The sequence below is a fragment of the Protopterus annectens genome, chromosome 10.part0 (assembly GCF_019279795.1).
Source record: "Protopterus annectens isolate FY-2018-M chromosome 10.part0, PAN1.0, whole genome shotgun sequence".
NCBI lineage: Eukaryota > Metazoa > Chordata > Ceratodontiformes > Protopteridae > Protopterus > Protopterus annectens.
Window position 1 is genome coordinate 798,598,551 of NC_056744.1, and position 18,150 is coordinate 798,616,700.

Genomic DNA, 18,150 nt, shown 5'->3' on the forward strand with positions numbered 1-18,150 from the left:
TCCTTGTTAATGAGGTCCATGATAATCCTTTCCATGGCCTTGCGGCTCAGGCTAGTTAGGTTGATGGGCCTATAATTTCCCAGATCAGTGGACACTCCACCGTTGTGCAAAGGGATGACAGTGGCTGTCTCCACTCAGCTGGGACAAAACAGGTACTCGGGCTTTGGATGAATAGGGTGCCTAATGGTGCTGCAAGTTCCTACCTGAGTTCATGTAGGATGCAGCCTGGGATGTTATCAGGTCCCATGGAGGCTGTATTTTTTGCCTTTGAGAGAGCAGTGATGACCTGATTCCTAGATATAAGGGGAATGGGGCAGGTACTGGGAATGTCCTAATTTACTGATGGGGGGGAATAGAGGGGTGAAATTTTCAATGAATCTGTTAGCCAGCAAGTTTGCTATATCTACGGCATTTGTATATGCAGTGTCCTTGACCATCAGTTCTAAGCAGATATGGGTGCTACCTTTGAGATTATGGACATATGTGAAGAAGGCCTTATGACTGTCTCTAGTAGATGTGGCCAATTTGGACTCGAAGGTTGCTTTGAAGGATTTCACTAGTGCTCTTACTTGCTTGTTTAGGCTAAGGAGAGATTGCTTCCAACTGGGCACCTGTTCCTTCTTGGTCGTGGTCAGCAATTTTTTTCTTTTGTTAAAGAGTTTATTTATTGCAGATGTCCACCAGACAGGTTTACTCTTCCTTGTGGAAGATGATTTAGTCCTGTCAGGTATTCCTGATTCCATGCATCTATATAAATGTTCGTATAGTAATTTGGTATAGTTTTGGATACTGGTGCCAGTTTCTATAGAGGGGGAGGGGGCTATGAAGCTGTTTACACCATCCTTCAGGAGGCTGTAATCAGCTTTGGAAAAGTTTTTTTGATTGACCCTAGTTAGAGGAGGGTCGGGGGAGATCGTGACTAAAAACGTAACCGCTTTATGGTCGGATCTTACAAGAGAGGATGATACTGCAGGGATGCTGCAGTGGTTACTCATGTTGGTTACTAACAAGTCCAAGATATTATCCCCTCTTGTGGGGGTATTGATTAGCTGTTCCAAAGCATTTCCATTGACAAAATCGAGGAATCTCTGGGCATTTTTGTTCTGGCAAGAGTAGTTCTTCCATTCTCTGTTTGGGTAGTTAAAGCCACCCAGGATCAAGGTAAAGGGTTGAATCTTGATAGATTCAAAGAGGTCTAGATAGGCAGTTCAGGCATCCTGGGTCAGATTTGGGGGCTGGTAGCTAGCTATGACTTGTATAGGGGTCTTATCAAAAGTTAACTGCACCTGGAGTGTTTGGCCAGCCTGGAGGTGTGTATGTCTTTAATATATATTGAAACTCCACCTCCTTTGGCTTTACTATCCACAGTCTGGGGTCTGAATATATGATAGGATGAGTAACTAGGTAAGGCTGGGGTGCTCTACGCAGATTTGAACCAGGTTTCTGTGAGAACACAGATGCACATTTTCCAGGGTTAGGAATGCTTGCAATGAGTGCAGTTTCATGTTTCGACTCCTAGCGTTTAGCAGCATGACCTTTAATTTGTGTTTTGTTGAAATTTTTATGCTGGTAGTTTTAACCTCATCATTTTTCCTTAAAAAGGCACTATGGGGAGACAAGAGCCTTTGCCAGAATCCTGAATCCCAGCTGAGAAAGATGCAGGCCATCTCTGGCAAAGTATCATGGTCTGTCGAACATATCTTCCCTGGCTGTCAGGTACTGGATCCCCCTAGAATGACACCAGAAAGTAAGCCAATTGTTAAAGTCAATCATTTTATGTTTGTATTCAGGCATTATTCTGGGTGATGGTGGAATGCTGCTTAAGGCTAGGAACATACCTGCCTAGGACACATATTCAGCGAGTTCAATCATGTCTCTCTTCATATAGTCCAGGGAAGTATGCCTCAAGTCATTCACTCCAACATGGACTATGATAGAGTCATAACAGTACCTGTTGTTGAGAGACTTGAGTATGTGTGTGATATGGTGGATTCTGGCCCCTGACAGACAACTAACCGTGAGTTTCTCCTTATCCAGCCTGGTGAGAGGCACATCTGTTTGTCTCACAATGGAGTCACCTATGACTAATATGTTGGGTTTATAGTTAAGCCTTAGTGGTTGTGGGACACAGCTATGTGAACCATGCTTGGTATGTGGTGTGGAGGGCTGTGGAGATCGCATGTGTAGTTACCTCAGTGGCATTTGCCTCAGAGGTCTCCTTTGTTTGCGTATGTTTTTGTTGAGGACCTCCACATATGTGGGTGTATGTTGTGTAAGTGTGGGCATATTTGTAGCAGAACTGATTTCAACATTTATTCATTGTTTGGGACACTCTAACACTCACCAGAGTTTAACTCCTTATCTGAGGAATCGGAATCCCTGGGATCTTTGGAAGTAGTGGATGACCATGGAACAGAAGCAGGAAGAGACAATCCTTGAGGGGGCTTAAGAGCCATAGGAACACTGAAGAGCCTCTGTGTAAAATCCTGCTATTCTTTGTAGGGTTCCTAAGCCACAGGGGCCGCATGCCTGGTTTTCTGCTTCTTTTTTAAAGGAGCATCAGCTTTAATGAATCTATGAGGTTCTGACTCCTGCCTAGATTCAGTGAGGGCACCAGCTGTCTCTTCCCTAATAACAATTTGGAGGATCCCCCTAAACCTCACTGAAATAATCAGCCATGATTACCCCTCAGAATCTGCACCAGATGTAGGCACAGCTCAGCAGAAGTGCTGGTAGACAGCTCCATGTCAGCCTCCAACTGAGTTATGGCAGAGAGAGCTGACACTGGCACCAGACAGTCCTCGGGTTCTTTATCCAACCCAGTGGAAACTTCAGGTCGAGGTTGGACAGCAGTAGGATCAGTCTGCACCATCTTGGCTTTTTTAAGTGGTGGCTGAACATCGGGGTGGAGGGATTCAGGCATGGTACCATGAATCAAAAGCTTCAATTGCTGGTTCTCCAAGTAAATGGAAAGTGATGACAGATTACTGTGCAGTATCTTAGCCTGATAAATCTTACACTGGGTACGGTCGTGGCTAGCACCCAAACAATAAAGACACTGCTGGTGTCTGTCTTTATGGGCAATCTGCCTCCCACACTCAGATTTACACTTCCTGGATGACATGTGACCTAAGATAATAATTAGAAAGAAGAAATGAAGAGACCCCAATGGGGTGCTTATCTGTAGAAGGCTTGGTAGTGAATCTAAGTGGGTGGCTGGCTTGCAGACCAATTCAAACACAGTGTTCATACTGGTGGCAAAGAAGTTCAGAGGATTAGGCACTTGTATGTCACATATGTACCTTAAGCCTGACACATAGGAGATATGGCACCTGGAAGGTGTAAAGGCTTTGGTATACTGGCCAGATATATGTCTATCCTCAGCAGGATATCCCAAGAGTTAACAATACTACAATGATGAAAGGGAAGGACATCAGCAATCACAGCTTGTATTTCAGCAGGCGTCATCCTAATATACATTAATCCTGCAAAGTTAGAATTCAAACAACAAACAAAAGGGACAGTCTTTTCATCTACAATCTTCATACCAATTGTCTAGCCTACAGTATTTGGTTTGATCCTGACAGTTTAAAAATAAGAAAATAATGGTTGCATTAATGTATTTTTTCACACAGAAAATAGTCATAGCTTGTATTCATGTTACTTCACCTAAATACACCTTAGTGATGCAAACCCAGAATTACAACAAAACAGAAGGGTAATTTCATCCATAAACAGCCTCCATAACTATGATCTACCTAAAGTATCTGGTTTGACCTTGCCAGGATAAAAATATAATGATTACATTTTATGCATTTTTGTTTCACAGGACAGTGATCACAGCTTGTATTCTTGCTTGCTTTACCCAAATACATATTAGAACATCAAACAAGGGCCAGTCATTTAATCAATATGCAGTCTCCATATCCATTGCCTAAATAAAGCATCTGGTTTGGTCCTGCCAGGATAAAATAATTAGTACTATTTTTTTATATTTATTTATTGATCCTGATATGATACAAATATTGACATTGACATATTTTTCTTTCACAGAAACAGTAATTAGGGCTTGTATTCCATCTTGCTTCACCCAAATGCACATTAGTTCTGCAAAGTTAGCATTAGATAAACAAACAGTAGGGCTAGTCATTTCATCCAAAGATAGCCCCCATACTCACTGCCTTCTCACAATAAAAGGCTTAATCCTTCCAGGATAAAAAAATGGTTGTATTAATGTATTTTGCTTCATATAAACAGTAACTATAACATATATATTTCAGCTTGCTTCACTCTATGCTCATTAGACCTGCAAAGTAAGAATTACAACAGCAAGCAGCAGTGCAATTGGCTTCAGCTACAGAAAAACCCATAAAAATTACAGCCCATGGTATCTGACATGACCATGCCAGATTAAAAAATAAAGAAATAATGATTATATTGATGTATTTTACACATAACCAAGTAATCACAGCTTGTATTCTATCTTGCTTCATCCAAATACACATTAGTCCTGTAAAGACAGAATTACAAGAGCAAACAGACGAGACAAATTTCACCAACAAACAGCTCCATTGCCTAACTGATGCATTTGTTTTTGACCCTACCAGCGTAAAAATAAATAATAATGGTTACATTAATGGAATTTTGTTGGATAGAAGCAGTTGTTACAACTTGCATTGTAGTTTGATTTACCCAATTAGTCATCAGTGCTTCAAAGCCAGTATTATAACATTTAAGAGCACAGCAAGACCAGTCATTAACAGACAACCCTAGTCCTAGTCCCAGTCCCAGTCTGCCAGGATTTAAAAAAAAATACTTACACCTGCTACAAACCAGAGAAGTTCCAGGATGACCTTTTTTCTAAGCAACATTCAAAAATGCACACTGGATAGTACATACTACATTCTGTCATAAAAGTAACATTACCCAGGAACAGGTAGCAGTAAACTAGTTGCTAAGCCTCCATGCATGTTTCTTTATTTAGGCTGGAAGGCTTAACGATGGATTAGACAGCACATGTAATAAGGGAAAGGTACTTCCAGGGAAAAACAGCTGTGGAAATGTAAAAAATATACCGGTGTTAGGCGCGAACAAACTTGTTAATAATCATGAAATACTAGTGCTACCGCATTTGAAACTACAGCAAGCTAAAAAGTGGTGGAAAGTGTGACTTCAAGGCACAGTAATATGTTTTGCATAAAGAAATGATAGCAATGTAAAAAAAAAATGTATGGTTAGCCTGTCCTTTACATACCTGATGCTCTTTTTTTTTCCTCATCTTCACGTCATTTCAATAGACTCCTCTCAGTCTCCCTCTCCAGTAGTCACAATGGGAACCACAGATGGAGGAGGCACTCAGGATCTTAGGATGGTCAGGCCACCTGACTGTCTCTGCAAATTGCATTTCCCATTGCAGCTTGTGAAAAAATGCAAAAAGAATTACATAAAATAAAGTATTGTTTGTTTGTTTGTGTCTTTCAGCTTTTCCCGGTTAGGGGTCACCTCAGCGGAACTCCGGTCCGCTAATAATTGGCAGTAACTTTTTACGTGCTGGCTTGCCGGGCCTAACGCACAACCTTCAATGAAGGAATGCCCATTCACGCATGTCGCCACACAGAAGACGCTCTAACTGAGAATCGAACGAGCAATGTCTAACTGTGAGGCGACAACGCTACCGCAGCACCACCACCGCAGTATAAAATAGGAAAATATATCAGCAAATGAGATATACTCTCAACTGTGTGCCATTTTTAGCAGGTCATTTTCCAATTTCAGACAAAACAGAAAAAAGCTTTTTTTTTTCACTAGATTATTAAAAGGGGAGGGCGTGTGCTACTGCGCCAAGGCCTAAATCTGCCACTGGCAACAGACTCATGGAGAAAGCTTCCAACTCAAGATATTTTTGAAAATAGCAATACTACTGATTTAGTAAGCTCACCAAATAAGACTATGTGAATTAGCATTCATTTTCTGAAGAAAAAAAAAAAAAGAAGTCTGTAATTACAATGAAGGTCAATATTTGTTCATGAGAATCTAACACCTTTTTCAAAAATGATTATGGATTGTAGTATGTCAGAGCAAAAGTATAAGCCAAAATCAGGAACACTGATAAGTGATCTGACACCCCTACTCATTTATTCTCCATTGCAACTACTCCAAATCAGACAGGCATGTATGTACTTCATGACACACATATACTGACACAGTACCAGCAGCTATAGCAGTGGTACCATACTCCAAACAGGGCACTCAAACAATATACTGACAAACAAAGGGCAATGTATGTTTCAATCAAGCAATGATGAAATCACTAGGACCATGCTGGGCACAATTTTATTATTAATCTCTCTTTTTCAGAATGCATAACATTCAAACCACACATACAAAGGCATACATAAACAAATACACTTATTTGATTATATGTATGCATTCTCTCTCTCACACACACACCCCCACACACACACACATATATATATATATTGTGCATTTCTATATATTTATATCAACTTCCCAAAAAAAAACAGTGTGTGATTAACAGTTGTGAAAGTCATCTTTTTAAATATTGATATATTGTGGTGCACTCCCAATGCAATCTATACTCCAGCTGGCATAGATATCAGCATGCCTAGTAACATTATGATGCAATCTCAGGGGTATGCTCATTCTAGATTGTGGCAGAAGAGCAGAATTGTTCAAAAACAGAGTACATTTACAGAATGGATACTTGTAGTTAATTAATAGTAATTAGTATATTTTGTTCAGAGTGTCTGTTGTGTGACTTTGAATGTCTTGTAATTTGACAAGTACTGTTAGTATCACTGAATATCACATTGCCAAGTACATACTGGTTAATGTAACACTGACCATGATAAAATGAAAACTGGAATACATTATAGCACAAGCATACATTATGGCAAAGGTGGCTTCTGCTCCCCCCAAAGAAAAAGCAATCATGACATTGCATTTACTCTCAAATCAGGAAGGTTGAAAAAGGGATGGGACAAGACAGATTCTTAATAGTGCTATTTCTGCAATGTATTATGTTGTGCACATCAGAAAATTACTTTATATCTGCTGTCTATATTGCATGTATGCCATGCCCCAAAACAAGTATGCAAATCCAAAAATACCTCTCTGGTAGCTGCCTCAGTGTTGTAATGTTTACAAAGTCTCCAGTGTTGCAACCCTGCCTCATTGTTTTTCAGTATACAGAACTGCACCCTGCAACAAGATGTGTAACTGTTTTGTTTATAGTTTTGTACCTCAAGGTTTGATTCTCCCCACTGGACAAGGCTTGATTCTCCCCACTGGATCAACTTATCCACACCCCCACCAGGGGCAGCAATATCCTAGACCTGGTCATTACCAACATGGGCAACCGGTGTTCCACACCAGTGGTCAATTCCTCATTGGTCAGATCCAAACAGAAACTAACTACCCTAGATATCCACATCCTGCCCCCACCCCCGATTAGGGAAACCACTGGAAAAAAATTTCTCCAAAGCCAACTTCACGCTTCTTAAAACAGAAGTGGCATATGTCACGACACCCATGCAGATAGAGGTACGACTGCTGAATCCTACACAAATGCAATTTATAAGCACTTACACGAGTGCATGGATCATTATATCCTTAACAGAACCAAGATGCTATCCTCCAAAAAAAGGAAGCCAATCTGGTGGTCCCCTGCCATAAACGAACTCTACAACAGAAGAAAGAAACTGTTGCAAAAAAGAATAAACTCCCATAATTGGAGGAACTCCCTGGTCAGCCTCAGTAAGAAGCTGAGATCCCTCATAAAATCCTCCAAAGCTAGTTATGAAAATAAAATCACTGCTGATTCTAAAGACAACCACAAAGCATTCTATAGCTATGTCAAGTATCTCAATGGCAACACTCAGATCTGCTCTGAGTTACAGCACAATGGAACTAAATATACAGAACCAACTGATATTGCCAACATCCTGGCAAATAGGTTCATTGCTAACTTTACCCCCCTCTCACCCCCTAAAGGGCCCATCTGTATACCGGAAGAATGCAAAGTTCCTGTAATCACGGCTGCACAGATAAAAAACACACACTCCAAAGCCAAGAACACAGCATCCATGGGACCTGACAACATCCCAGGCTGTGTTGTACACGAAATATAGAATGAACTGGCACCCTACCTAAGCACCATGTTCAGTCATAGCCTCACCTCAGGATTTGTACCCACTGAATGGCGTACAGCGATGGTTATCCCACTCCACAAAGGGGGAGTCAACACGGACCCCGGGAACTACTGCCCCATTAGCCTAACGAGCCTGGTCTACAAGGCCATGATAATACCATCATGAAACTTATAAACAAAGACATTGGTAATCTCCAAACTCTGGACCCCACCCAGTTCAGGTTTATAAAAGGTAGATCATGTCTCCTAAACCTAATAGACTTCTTTAAAGTAGTCACCAAAGCCGTAGATGAGGGTAAGGTGGTTCACACAGCTTATCTAGATATCGCCAAGGTTTTTGACACCATCCCCCATTCTGGAATTATAGGTAAATTCACTAAACTAGGTATAAATCTCTATGTCACAAGATGGGTTGTGAACTGGCTCACTGACAGAACCCACACTGTGAAAGTAGCAGACTCCACATCCGACTTCAGACCAGTGACAAGTGGAGTACCACAGGGTTCAGTCCTGGGTCCTCTCCTGTTTGGTATCTTCTTCTTTGAAGTACAGGCTAATACAGAAGGTCTTTGGCTAATGAAGTTCACAGATGACTGCAAACCAGGAGCCATAATCGAAACTCCTAACAATGTCGACATCCTACAAAAGGGCCTCACTGAGACAGATGCCTGGTGTCAAAGACATGGCCTCAAGCTCAATGCCAAAAAGTGCACTGTCATCCCCTTTGGTAAAAACTCTCTACCCATGAGCTACCACATAGGTGGTAGTCTACTTAATACTGAAAGTGTAATAAGGGACCTTGGGACACAGATTGACAGTAGTCTCTCCTTTGATAATCACATCGCCACAGTAGTCATGAAACCCTTCTACGTGGCACACCTCATCACAAAAGGTTTCTCATCCAGGAAAAGAAGAGGTCATTGTTTCCCTCTACTTGTCACTCATTAGACCCATCATAGAGTACAACGCCCCTTTTGGTATGCACCTCACAAGACATCTACAGCAACTGGAAAGGCCACAGAAATACCTCACAAAGAGGATTAATGGCCTCAAACAGATGCCCTACGCAGACCATCTCAAAAAACTTAAGCTTTACTCTGTTGCATATCACCTACTCAGAGGCGATCTCTGCCTAACATACAAAGCTATGTCAAACCCAGAGGTGTTGGACATTCTCCACTTAAAGAAATCCTAATCCCTCCAAGCTACATGCTCTAGGGACCTAAACCTTGTCACCACAATAAACAGAACATGCTAGAGGGATAGATTACTGTCCCAGAAACTTCCCATACTCTGGAACAAATTACCTATTAAACTCTAGGCTCATGCTAAACTATAAATATCAGCAACCACAGAATAGCAATGAGAAGCCATCTTTAAAGGCACATTGGACTGTCATACTTCTTTTATATATTACACTGAAAAGTGTATTGGAACATTTTTAAGTGTTTTATATATATATATATATATATATATATATATATACACACATATACATATATATAATATATATATTTTTTTTTGCTTTGTTTACTGTTTCCTCTCTGTCTTGTAGTACAATTGAAGCAGATGGAGCCGTGGGGATGCTGCATTTCTGAGTATGCCATCCTTTGGATAAGACATTAAAATAAAGCCCCACAAGCCTGGATTGCTGGCAGCTCAGGTTTATGTAAAATATCCCATGGCATTTATTGAAAAGAGTAGGGGAATTGCCCAAGTTCCCTGGCCAAATTTCCCCCAGTCCAAGCAAATTTCACCTTGAGTATCCTTTGAAAAGAGGCAACCAGCCTAGTAGAACTACACTGGTCAAAAAAGGATAAAAATAAAATAAAAGATACTGCTTTCTCAAGCAACTTAACAGAATGTGTCAGGAGAGAAATTGGTCTATAATCTGAAGTGTTTGCTGGCTTGCTACATTTAAGGATGTGTATAGTGACACCTTTCTTTCACTAACCAGGAAAGGAAAATAAATGCTGTCAGAAAAAGAGGTCAGAAAGGTGTAATTAGTAAATATATCATCACACAGTTTGACAAACCATGGACAAAGGTTATCGCCACCAACAGATCTATAACTGGGAAGGGATTCAATCAACAAAACCTCCCACAAATATATAATTCAATACCACATTATTATTTAAAATTGTTCTAGGTGTATACTTAGTGATAAGTGATTTAGATGTTTTACATTTTAAGGATTTTAAATGTTAATATTTCCACTACAACTATCTGTTATTAATTAGGTCTTTCACACTTTGCATACAGATTCTAAACTTTTGCTCTCAGTAATGAAAAATAAACTTTATAAAAAAGCATCATCATTCTCCCAACTTACTTTAAGGGTATGTTTACCACAAACATGTTGCAACTGTCATTTATTTCAGCATTTGCATTCACAAAAATTATTGTCTAGACACTGAATCAGAAATAATACTGTTATCTCCATTTTGAAAGGATTTATGTATTAGCAGTTCAATTTCCATCTTTACAGAATAATTGCTTTAGTCATTCTGTATATGAAATGGTTGTTCTAAGAAACATCTTTCATAGGAAGAACAATTACAATGGAATTTACTTCTCTGGAATCTCTCACAGAAGGTCATGGCATCTAATTCTCTCCCTTCTTACTGCTGTGTTATCTGAATAAAAAGAGAAAGTGCAATGTAGAATACTGTATTAATCTATTCCACTTTTAAATACAAAATAAAGAAAATCACCATTATAATAACTGCACAGAAGAGCTTGTTATGTATACATAGTGGAACTGTGGAGCAGAAGTTCTCTAATCATCAGCATCCCTCCCAAAAACATAAACATGATTATTGGAATCCTGTGTGATGTAAGGGGTTCTCACTTACATGCCACAACACTGTTTTGCTTCTGCACTGAATGGTAAGCCAATTATTAGTCAGAAGGTTAGTAAGACTCACATATTTGTGTGAAGATAAGTGTTTTGAGTTCAGTTCCAGTTACTGGAATATGGTTCTGTAATATGACATGTAGCTGTTTTGTATTTCATGCACTGAGCTTAAGGTGTTACACAAGTGTGTGTGTGTGTGTGTGTGTGTGTGTGTGTGTGTGTGTGTGTGTGCGTGCACATATGTGCCAGTTATTCTCCTGAAAGTGTATTTCACAGCATAGTAATGCTGTGAACATTTTATATAAGAATGAAGGGGATACCATACCATACTTGCTTGCTATTTTGGCCAAATGCAAAAGTTGTGTATCCAGAAGTTATTTAGCCAATAACTACTAAATCTATTGTATCTACCTTCCTGAATTATGTTTTTTGAAGTATACTGCGTGTATTTGCTTTTTTACTAACTGTATTCAATGTAATGTTATTCCAAATGTATATATTTTATTACTATATTTTATACTATGTAACTTAGATTGTATTTGCTTTGCTTTTGGAGCTTTTCTCCCCGGGCCTCCACTGAAAATGGGTACGTTCTGGCCCAGTGGACTTCCCCGGTAATCAAACTGGAAATAAATAAATAAATAAATAAACTATTATTATGGCAAAGTATATCTACTCATTTGAAAAAAGATTCATTCACTTACTTCTAAACAATCAGAACACTGAAACTAGTGTAATAAACACAAGTTGAAAATATGTAAATAATTACAAAAACTAATGTAAAACACCTTACGTATCTTAAAATTCCACTTATTAATGTTAGCATCAGACCCAATATAAAGTGAACTCTTATAATCTTTATAATGCCTTCACTGTTAGCACACTAATGCACTTCTATGGAAATATTCTGATTAAACTAAATGTTGCTAAACTTTAAATACAAAGGCTTCTCACCCTACATGGTAACAAGAGAAGTGGTATACCAAAATCATCACTGCACTTCAAATCTCAAGAAATTGTACTATACCTCAGTTAGTCATCCTAAACAATATGTTGACTTACTAGGTACAAATATACCTTTCATACTATTTTGTTATAATATCATATTTTTTTAAGCTTCTAAGCAGTATGTTGACTTAATAGGCATAAATATACATTTTATGCATTCTTTTTTCATGGATATATTTGTGCACATTTGTCTTCAAAATTCTACTGTATTATATTGCATTTAAGTATCTCCATGTTAATGTTACAATACGTTGTTGAAAATTTTATATGAATTCTGATGATTATCTGTATTTGTATATATTGACTTTTTGCATTGGTCACTGTTGAAATGGATTGAAGGACCATTCCACCCACCGAATTATCAAAAGATTAACTAAATAAGTCGAAAAAAAAGTAAGAGTATTTTAAACTAATGAAAATACGTTGGGCATTACTGTTTACCTCTGTCTATCAGAGACATGGGTGCCAGACCCAGGCTGAATTTCTGATTTCCTACATCTTGATCAAGATTATACTTAAGTAGGGTTAGGGATGGATTCTGCATCACATGGGGGAGAAGCCTGCTCCATAGCATGGCTACACATATCTGTCTCATCAGCATTTCTTATTTATGTCTCAAGCAAAATTTGAATCCTTGGATCTAGTGGTTTTCGTGCTGTTCAATTTTCAGTTGTGCAAAAGGTCTCTCAGAGCTGGATCTGAGGATGCCTTATATGCCACACATAGATCACTTCTCAGTAAACTGTCGGAGACAGAGTATAGAGATAGAGCTTTAAGGCAATACATATAGGACAATGTGTTTATATCCTGGATTCTCCTGGTAAGGAGGCTTTGCGGGCATTCTAACTGTTACACGTCTGGTCAGGTACATGCCAAAGGGGGCATTATACTCAATGATGGGTCTGATAAGGGCCAAATAAAGTGGCACTATGACTCCCTTGGACCTGGATGCTATGCCTTTACTTATAAGTTGAGCGATATAGAATGATTTTCTCGCTACCTTGTCCACATGTTGGTCAAAGGCCAGATTACTGTTTGCATATGTTTCCAGATCCATGGCTAGTAGGTCAACTCTTAGGGGTTTCTTATCGATGAAGTAATTAGATTGGGTGGCAATATTCCCCAAAGGGACTACAATGCATTTCTTAGCACTGAGTTTTAGTCCATGACTTTGGCACCAGTCATTTATCTGTGTTAAACCCTCTTGAAAGATGTCTGTGTCATTGGAGGAATTTATGATAGCTCCTAATTTGCAGTCATCTGTGAACTTGGTCATCCAAAGGCCCTTGACATTAGTCTTTACCTCTGAGATGTAGATGCCAAATAGCAGCAGTCCCAGCAAGGAGCCCTGAGGTACCTTACTGGTGACTGATCTCTTGGTGAAGGTGGTCTCACCAATCCTGACTCCCTTGGTCCTGCCTGTGAGTCAACTGGCAATTCAGCAAGTTATGTAGGGGTTTATGCCCAATTCAGTGAGTTTGTTAACTATACCCAAGTGGGGAATTGTATTGAATGCCTTAGCCAGGTCCAGGTAGACAATATGCACAGTTTTTTCCCCTCATCCATTGCCTTGGTGAGTTTCTCAAGGAAGTCCACCAGATTTAGTAGGCATGACCTTCCTTTGACAAAACCAAACTGGGCTGAGCCCAGTGACTGAAGGTCAACTATGTCTTTGTTGGTCATTTCCATGATAATTCATTCTGTGGCTTTGACTATTAGACTGGTCAAACTAATAGGTCTGTAGTTTCCGGGCTCAGTTGATGGTGAAGTGGGATAACCATTTCAGTCCTCCATTCTCTTAAAATAAAGCTTGTTTTGAGGCTATAGTTGAAAACGGACTCAAGTGGTCCTGATAAGTCACTTTTAAAGCTATTTAGGAGGATCCCAGGATATTGTTGGGGCCCACTGAGGTTGTGTTTTTGGCCTTAGCATGCACTGACAGGATCTGTTCCCTGTTAATAGTTGGGGGGCTATACTGGTAGGTTTTTCATGGGGGGAGGCAAGAGAGGGAGTAGAGGGTGAAGTTTGAACTGAATTTGTCAGCCAGAAAATTCTCTATGTCGCTCTGCTCAGTGAAGGTGGCACCACTGACCACCAGTTCAGTACACTGGTATGTGTGCTGCCTTTGAGGTTTCAGACATAACTGTAAAAGGCCTTGTGGTTGCCTTTAGCTGGTGAGGCTATCTTGACTTTGTAATTGGTCTTGTTGGACTCATCTAGTCCTCTTAATTTTCTATTTACATTAATTGTAGAGCTCATATCATAATGGTAGTTGCTCTTCCTGATTTTAGCCATGAGTTTTTTACTTTTGTTATGTACCCTATTAAGGTTAGGATTCCACAAGTGTGGTTTGTTTTAGAGCTTGTTTTGGACTTGCTTCTTTTAGCTACAGCAGTCTCTAAACATGCATTTACATGGCTGTACAAGGTCTCTATGAAGAATTCTACATGGGCCACTGTGAACTCTGGGTTGGAAGAGGCACTGCATTTTGACAAACTATCCCTTAATAGGATGTAGTTAGCTTTGGAATAGTTCCTAACTGTTACAGGGTTTGCTGGGGTTACCAAGTTGATTTTTATTTTGAAGGAGACAGCTTTGTGGTCCGACTTCAACAGTGAGAACATGACACAGTGGGGGAGGGTGCAGCTCTCTCCCATATTGGTGAGTACCAGGTCCAGTATTTTTGAATCTCTGGTGGGTGTGCACACTATCTGGTCATGAGTATTTATGTTAATATAGTCAGGAAATCATTGTGCCTGTGAGTTTGAGGCAGTGTATGTTTCCCAGCCTACAGAAGTGTAGTTAAAGTCTCTCATGGTCAGGGTATTTGGTTTAATGGTGAGTGCCACTAGTAGGTCTAGGTATGAGCTATAGGATTCTAGGGACACAGAGGGTGACCTATAGCTTGCTAGGACATGGTATGGGACTTTGTCTCTGGTGATTTGCGCATGGATACTTTCCAGGGCATCATCCTGTTTAGCCAATGGAGAGTAGCCGGAGTACTTCCTGTGGATTTAAACCATGTCTCAGTAACAGCACAGATGTCTATATTTCCCAGAGTGAGGAGAGCTTGCAGAGTGTGGGGCTTCTTTCTTAGGCTCCTAGGATTGAGTAGTAACCCCTTTAGGTTTATTTGGGTTTTATTAGTTATTATCAGTAGGTTTGTCAGTTTGGCATTGCCTAAAAAAGTCTGCAAGGGGGTGGATAAAGTTTTAGCCAATGTTCAGAAGCTAAGGTAGACAGGTGCAGACCATCCTTAGCAAAGAAACATGGTTTGCTAATCATCTCCTCCCAAACTGACAAATATTGACTCCCAGTATAAAGACAATAGAAACTAAGCCAATTATTGAAGTCAGTTGTCTTTTGTTCATACTGTGGCCTCATCCTTGATGAAGGTAGAATGCTCCTCAATGGAAGGCACATAACTGCCTGAAACACATATTCAGAGAGATCAGTAATGTCTCTCTTCATATAGTCCAGGGAAGTATAACTCAAGTCGTTAACTCCCACATGGACTATGATAGAATCATACTGGTACCTGTGGTATAATGACTTGAGTGCATGTGTAGCTTGCCAGATCCTGGCTCCAGATAAACAACTAGTTTGTTCAGTCTGGTGAGTGGAATATCTGTATATCATACAATGGAGTTCCCTACGACAAGAGTCCTGGGTAATGTGTTGGCCTGCCCTAAAGGCTTTGCTCTTGGGGCTCCACTGGGTGTAGGTGTAATGTGTGGTGTTTGGTGTTGCTTTTGGTAAGTGCTTTACAGATTGCTGAGGATAGGCATTGCCGTTTATAGGCTTAGGAGGTCTTTGAGGTTTGGGAAAATTGCGTTTTAGTGCCTCAGCATAGGTTGGTCTGTGTGTGTGTGTGTGTGTGTGTGTGTGTGTGTGTGTGTGTGTGTATGTGTATGTGTGTGTGTGTGTGTGGTGGACACTATATGTGTTGGATTGTAGTGTGTGTGTTCTTGACAACCTTGTTTGTATGCAAGATTTTTGCCTTCAGCAAAATTGTGTATGTGCATCTCTCACATATGTGGTTGTTTCTTTAAGGATTAAATTGTTTTCTGTGAGCATAAGACAATTGCTACATTGTCTCAGGATGTCCATATCTACCAATATGGCTACAGAGACATTTAGAGATTGCATGTCCATGTTGACCGGACCTGTATTTGCATGGGCTATTATAAGTCATGGACTGGGTTACACAGAGGTCTTCTTGGATGGACTGTGGAGTTTAGCACTAGACTAGGTTAGAGTGTGTTAAGTTATGTTGTGATAGTAGTGCCATTTAATGTGCTGGAGATAGTTTCTTATAACGGATGTTTATGTTTACTCAAGTGCAAAACTGGTTTGCAGGGCAGGTACTTGGAATTATGGATATATGGAAAACAGTGGGTGGGAAAGTACTTAAACTGGTTACACAACAGGAAATAGTAATGGAAGAGGGGACGGAGGGAGGGATTTGGGGTGGGAGGTTGGCATAATGGTTAAGGTGTTTACCTTACAAACAAAAGGTGCAGGGTTTGATTCTCACACGGGGTAACTGGCTAGGCTTAAAATGGTCCACAAGGACAGTTAGCCTAGTGCTAATCTATGAATCTATAAGTCAGATTACCATACTGGCAGAAGCCAGAGACATAGCCTTTTAAAACCACAACAAGAGAAGGATGGGAGGACTGAGGAAAAATTCAGACTGGAACTCTAGTCCTATGGTTAGAATTTAATCCGAGTGGGTGGGGGCAGACTCTGAGAACAGAGGTAAAAACAGTATCAAGGTAACAGAAGGCAACAAAAGAAAGGTATTGGAATACAACTTTAAGCAGATATATACAGCTATAAAAAGTACTGAAGCACAAATCCTAGAGCAGAATTTACACTACTGCCACTACTGCAGTCACTCCAGAGACTAAGGCATCATACTATAAAGAAATTTACCAGTAATGCTATAATACATGACTAAATGAGGTTATTGTACTTTTGGAAATTGAAGCTGGCCAAGTGGCATAAATACCATGTGTAATGTAAACAGCAGATTTGTTTTGGAATTTAGATTTTTTTTTTAAGATCAATGACCCTAAACTTAATAAAAAATATTGGTAGTGAACTAAAAAGAGGGAGGCTAAGACCCAGACATAAACTTAAACTCTTTCATTATTTAATCTGTAATAGACCTTCCTCTTTCCTGAGGAAGTTCTATTACGATTAAAGAATGAAAGCGCTTAAGTTTGTGTCTTGTTTTTTTTCAAAGATTCTTTGTTACTTCTACTGCGATGAAAATTGGGTGTGTAAATATGTTTGTTACATTCCAAAACTATTTGCCACTATAATTGCTGACTTCTGTTAGCATAGATTGTCTTCTTTGTATAGCAATTTCTTGATGTTACATTATATTACTATGACCTCTGTTCTGTTTCTTCATAGTGAAATATTTCACCCAGGCAGTACCTGCAAATGGTTAGTTATGGTCAGTGTACTACCTAGGTAAACAAATATAAAAGAAAAATAAATAAATAATGATTGTATTAACATACTCAGCTGATGCAGTCTGCTGTGGGTAAAATTGTCAAAGCAAATTATTTAATTTATGTTTGTAGTTAATCTGAACATAGTGATCAAGGATCATGCCCCTTCAGATGGAATTACAGAACAAGGAGAAAGTTCAGACTTCAGTATTCCACTGTTAATACCCAATATACAACATGCTGGCTGACCTTTTGGGTTACTGTTAGTGAAATGCACCAGAAATGCCCTCCTGGTGCTACGCCTCTCACAGTGTCTGTATAGCAGGGGATAATCGAAAGGTATGGCCCTGTACTGAATGATATTATTAGTGTGTGTCTCCACAGCAAAAATGTGTTTAAAATGTGTAGCAAAATATTATTTTATGAAGGTGATGTTTTAAACTGTAATGGTTTTAATTTTAACACCTGCAGAATCTGAAAGGAGGGCATAGAAAGCCTAGCAAACTCATGTTTCTTGGAAGAACATTAGTGTGTGTGTGTGTGTGTGTGTGTGTGTGTGTGTGTGTGTGTGTGTGTGTGTGTGTGTGTGTATGCATGCATGTGTGTGTGTGTGTGTGTGTGTGTGTGTGTGTGTGTGTGTGTGTGTGTGT